The sequence below is a fragment of the Salvelinus fontinalis genome, chromosome 6 (assembly GCF_029448725.1).
Source record: "Salvelinus fontinalis isolate EN_2023a chromosome 6, ASM2944872v1, whole genome shotgun sequence".
NCBI classification, from domain to species: Eukaryota; Metazoa; Chordata; class Actinopteri; order Salmoniformes; family Salmonidae; genus Salvelinus; species Salvelinus fontinalis.
The window spans coordinates 31,738,011-31,744,072 of record NC_074670.1 but is presented as its reverse complement, the minus strand read 5'-3'; the positions used below and the strand labels follow the sequence as shown (position 1 = coordinate 31,744,072).

At 47.1% G+C, this 6,062-nt stretch overlaps 1 pseudogene; it reads left to right on the top strand.

Moving 5' to 3' along the window:
• The window catches only part of LOC129858599 (protein PTHB1-like), a 172,283-nt pseudogene extending 166,484 nt beyond the window's left edge, over positions 1–5,799 (top strand).
• The last annotated feature ends 263 nt before the right edge of the window (positions 5,800–6,062 follow it).

Sequence of the window (6,062 nt, the reverse complement as noted above, 5' to 3'; positions counted from 1 at the left end):
TGCTTGATTCTGTCGAAGGGGGTGGGGTTTGTAAGGCATCTCTGTATACGTTTTACTTTGGCTAGTTCTCTCTCTCCTTTCTCTCTCTCTCTCTCTCTCTCTCTCTCTCACACACACACACACAATTCTCTCCCTATCTAACACACTCCCATACTTTCCCATTCTTTCAAGCATGAGCACACACGCACACTTTGTAACTCTTATCAATACACGCTCACAGAGATCTGATGTGCCAGTCCCCCTGGTGTCTCCACTTGTTCCAGTGTCTGTTCAGCTGCTGAGGAGTGAAGTGTAGACAGAGTGGATTCTCTCTGTCTCTCTCTGATACCTGAGTCTCCCAATCAGAGTAGTGACAGACCGACAGTGTCCAGCCTGGATTAGCCCTGTCGCTACCGCACAGCACAGGATTAACCACAGAGACCCACACACACACGCACACGCACACGCACACGCACACACACACACACACACACACACACACACACACACACCCACACACACACACACACACACACACACACACACACACACACACACACACACACACACACACACACACACACACACACACACACACACACTCCATCTATAGAGACATAGACAAACTTTTATGAATGTACTCAAACACACACACAATATTTACATAATCAATACATATCAACCTAAACTCTAGCCTATATTCAGCTGTGTCTGCATGCATTTGTGTTTATATATGAATGAGAGAGTTCAGCTTTTCCTCAGGGCAGGTTACTATAGCCATCCTTTTTTATGTGTGATTGGAAAAGATCTGAGGGTGTTGGTCGGGTGTGTGTGTGTGTGTGCGTGCGTGCGTGCGTGCCTGCCTGCCTGCCTGCCTGGCCCGGCTCTCCTCCGTGTTACCCAAATGGAAACCAAACAGCAGCCAGTTCTCAGTCAGGACAATAAGACACTGCTCCCTGTTTAACTGGCCCACTTTTACTGGGCTTTACTGGCACTTTGCTGCTGCTTCACACAGGCTTTTCTGTTGAGTCTTTTAACCAGTTCTGTCTTTTTTGGGTGGTTGATTTTGGTTTATTTGGTTATTTTTACACTGGCTTGCCTGTGGGGATCATTTAGGAAGGCTAGACAAAAGAGCCAGAGGCCGCAGGCGGGAAAAACAGGTCCGTTTATAAGGCCCCTCAACTAACACACAGCCTTGATACACGGTGCCCTAGCAACAATGACGCTCTACACACTGAATCGTGTAGGTCACACACTGCACCTGACCGTGCACAGCACATCAGATACAGCACCCTGGCCTACACACTGGAACTCACCTCCCACACGATACACACTGGAACTCACCTCCCACACGATACACACTGGAACTCACCTCCCACACGATACACACTGGAACTCACCTCCCACACGATACACACTGGAACTCACCTCCCACACGATACACACTGGAACTCACCTCCCACACGATACACACTGCACCTGACCGTGCACAGCACATCAGATACAGCACCCTGGCCTACACACTGGAACTCACCTCCCACACGATACACACTGAACCTTTCAGACGGAGCCCTGCACACTAAAAGCCAGCACACACACACTTCAGCCAGGACTTTGTAAGCCCTAGACGATTACCCAGCTGATTGGAGTCCCTCTCCAGAGTCTCTAAACCCAGTACTTACCACAGCCCCTCTTACACACACAGCCCTCTCCTTTCTCATGGAGATAAGGACGTCTCATTGTTTGGGAGACAACGGTCCGCTATTATCTTATCAAAGAGCCAATCCAATGTGGAGGAGGGGGGAGAAAGGGGAGGGGGGTTTCTTTGTGATGCGACAGGTGCTGTTGTAATTCAATTTGTCAACGGGAGGGTTTGGAAGCTGTCTGAACTTAATTGTACCGAGGGTCACAGTCCTCTCTGCTGTACTGTACATAACAGCATTGTGTAACAGTATGCTAACCACAGCATCGGCACAATGCAAATCTAGGATAACCTTGACTCATATGTACATATTGTACATATGTACATATGTACATGACCCTGTGTTTAAAAGATAATTCGTAAAAACAACAAAAAAGAACTTCACAGATGTTCATTGTGAAGTGTTTAAACACTGTTTCCCATAGTTGTTCAATGAGCCATAAACAATTAATTAACATGCACCTGTGGAACGGTCATTAAGACACTAACAGCTTACAGACGGTAGGCAATTGAGGTCACAGTTATGAAAACTTAGGACACTAAAGAGGCCTTTCTACTGACTCTGAAAAACACCAAAAGAAAGATGCCCAGGGTCCCTGCACATCTGCGTGAACGTGCCTTAGGCATGCTGCAAGGATGCATGAGGACTGCAGATGTGGCCAGGGCAATAAATTGCAATGTCCGTAATGTGAGACGCCTAAGACAGCGCTACAGGGAGACAGGACCGACAGCTGATCGTCCTTGCAGTGGCAGACCACGTGTAACACCTGCACAGGATCGGTACATCCGAACATCACACCTGCGGGACAGGTACAGGATGGTAACAACAACTGCCCGAGTTACACCAGGAATAAACAATCCCTCCATCAGTGCTCAGACTGTCCGCAATATGCTGAGAGAGGCTGGACTGAGGGCTTGTAGGCCTGTTGTAAGGCAGGTTCTCACCAGACGTCACCGGCAACAACGTCGACTATGGGCACAAACCCACCGTCGCTGGACCAGACAGGACTGGCAAAAAGTGCTCTTCACTGACGAGTCGCGGTTTTGTCTCACCAGGGGTGATGGTCGGATTCGCGTTTATTGTCGAAGGAATGAGCGTCACACCGAGGCCTGTACTCTGGAGCGGGATCGATTTGGAGGTGGAGGGTCCGTCATGGTCTGGGGTGGTTTGTCACAGCATCATCGGACTGAGCTTGTCATTGCAGGCAATCTCAACGCTGTGCGTTACAGGTAAGACATCCTCCTACCTCATGTGGTACCCTTCCTGCAGGCTCATCCTGACATGACCCTCCAGCATGACAATGCCACCAGCCATACTGCTCGTTCCGTGCGTGATTTCCTGCAAGACAGGAATGTCACTGTTCTGCCATGGCCAGTGAAGAGTCCGGATCTCAATTCCATTGAGCACGTCTGGGACCTGTCGGATCGGAGGGTGAGGGCGAGGGCCATTCCCCCCAGGAATGGCCGGGAACTTGCAGGTGCCTTGGTGGAAGAGTGGGGTAACATCTCACAGCAAGAACTGGCAAATCTGGGTCAGTCCATGAGGAGGAGATGCACTGCAGTACTTAATGCAGCAGGTGGCCCCACCAGATACTGACTGTTACTTTTGATTTTGACCTCCCCTTTGTTCAGGGACACATTATTCCATTTCTGTTAGTTACATGTCTGTGGAAATTGTTCAGTTTGTGTCTCAGTTGTTGAATCTTGTTATGTTCATACAAATATTTACACATGTTAAGTTTGCTGAAAATAAACGCAGTTGACAGTGAGAGGACGTTTCTTTTTTGGCTGAGTTTCTTTAGCAGATGTTATTGCGGGTGTAGGGAAACGCTTGTGTACCTAGCTCCGACAGTGCAGTAGTGTCTAACAATTCAATCTTAACCTATATTATGAACAGTGTTAATCATAGCTAGCACCACGGGAGCGAATTTGGCTCAGATTCCCCTCAGCCTATTGGTCATCACTAAATGACAGAACATCTCTAAACCAGACATCAGAGATGGAGAGAAGAGAAGGGACTATCTATCCTCCATCACAGATGAGGAATCCCAAGTTGATGACGTGTGGGAGTTCTGTTCATGTGAGTGTGTACCTGGTAATAACGTGTTAATCACTCCTATCTCTCTGTCTGGCCCTTTTCAGATAAAGAATCCAAGGACAAGAAAGTGTCTGCTGAGGGGGCAGTCAAGGAGGCAGTGCAAGAGACTGCAGAAGAGCATGTGAAAGAAGTGAAGAAAGAGAAGAAGGAGTCCTCTAAGGAAAAGAAGAAGGGGTCGACCAAGGAGCCCAAGGACCCTGGGAAAGAGTCAAAAAAGGAGTCTTCAAAAGAGTCCAAGGAAAAGGAGTCCTCCAAGGAAAAGAAGGAATCCTCCAAGGAATCTGGAAAGTAGTCAAATAAGGAGACCAGCAAAGAGTCTTTGAAGGAGCCTGGAAAGGAGAAAGTTTCAAGAAAGTCATCTGTGAAGGTCAAGGAGAAAAAGAAAGAGTCAGATGCTGCTGCTGGAGAGGACTGATAATGTCATGCAATAAATACATTCAGTTACACACACACAGTCTCACATATACACTCAGATTCATTGACAAACACACTTCTATCAGGGCTGATGCTGGTCCATAGTCAGGACTTCTGGTGTCTGTTGGGTGAAGGTGCGGTGCTGAAGATGAGGCCCAGTCAGAAACTCCAGTAGAACAGCCAAGGAGTCGGACGTGCGACATCAAAGCCCTTCCCCTCCCTTCCTTCCAGTGGCAGCGTCTCGCAGTGGAACCCACAGCTCTGTGCGTCGGTAAGCCCTAACCACCCCGCCTACACGCGGGCACTCTGACATCTACCCCGCCCTCTCGCCCCCTCGTGTGGCACCATGCCTTGCCAAAGCCATCCCCGCCTCAGGCTAAGAATAACCCCTGCGTTCCGTCCATCCGTACGTATGTCCCCTCGGGTAAAACGAGGCCACTTTCGCCCCCCATCAGCAGCTTTCAGGGCACAGAAGCAGGAAAACCATCAAACTGAGACAATAGCAGAGAAACGAAAAGGGGAGGGAATTCAAGCAGCCCTCATGATCGTTTGTGAGGACTTGCAGGAACATACTCAATCACGCACACCACAAACACAAGAATATAAAACATGCACAACTATACATGTAAAAACACTAGCTAGCACCTGCACGTATTCTGCAACACACAGCCCTACAAGTGTAGCAGTGTTTCCAGACAGCCTCTGAGATCATAGGCCACCTTCTGTTAGAGGATTGCTGTGCCAGCCTGACCAATGGCAATCCAAACAGCTCTTTATGTTGCTATTGTACTGTACCTGTACGTCCTGTATGTGTGTGTTGTCTGTACGTGTCTGGAGGAATTTAGAAGTGTATCGTTTCCTAACTCAGCTTAATGAATGTATTACAGCAAAGGTTTTGTACCATAATCAGCTAGTTTGATGCACTAGGCACCTGTTCTCTGCCTGTTTCTATAGACAAAGCAGGGTGATTCAAGTTAGTGCTATGAAACTATTGTTTCATGTTTACTGTTTCTCCTTAATCTCCCTCTGTATGTATGTCTTTCTCTATCCCTTTAAGTCTGTCTCTTTTCACTCCTTGCTTAAAAGTATGTGGGACAGTGTATATGTTAGAGTATATAGGAATAGTCACTGTTAAAATGGCTTTGTCCTTGGCCAGTGGCTTTAGGTTTGTTTTTTCCCTTACTATTGTGTAAACGGTCTGTGCAAATTTTCCTGAGCTCGGCACAAGGTCAATTTAAGATTGAGTAACTGTGAAACTCACTGTTTAATTTGGCACGGGTCGTTTGTAGATGTTGCGTTAAGGTCACGTTGTGGAAGAAGATGGGAATGGACTCTCCTCTCAGGTCTGTGTTATGTTATGTCTGTTTGACATCAGTGGGTTCTCTTTTTTTGTATTATTCTCCTCAATAACTTGTGTCTTTGACTAAACGCTTTGTGACGCTCTGTGTTTCACAACTTGAATGTTGTACAGGACAGGTTCAAGTGCAGAAAAATGATTGACATAGGACCAAACATTGTTACATGCCCCACTGTGAAAAACGAACAGTGCCACACAGGTTTGAGAGAATGTAATAAAAAGCCTTTGCATTAGCCTTTTACAAACAAATGGGTTGGTGTCATTTTATTAGAGAAGCTGCCTTGTGAGAGGCTTAGGAGAGAATGTATATCTGATGTATGTGCATGCTCTTGTCCAGAACGGTATGTAACGCTAATGTGTATCTGAGAGGAGATTAACTGTTATCCCTACTTCCCTGTGAAAAACTTGTAAAACGATGGAAAGTATTGAGTGTGATAGATCCCAGCCCCAGACTAAATCTACAGCTCTCACGATGCTCTTTGATAAATGCCTCTCTTTTTCCTCTCCCCTGT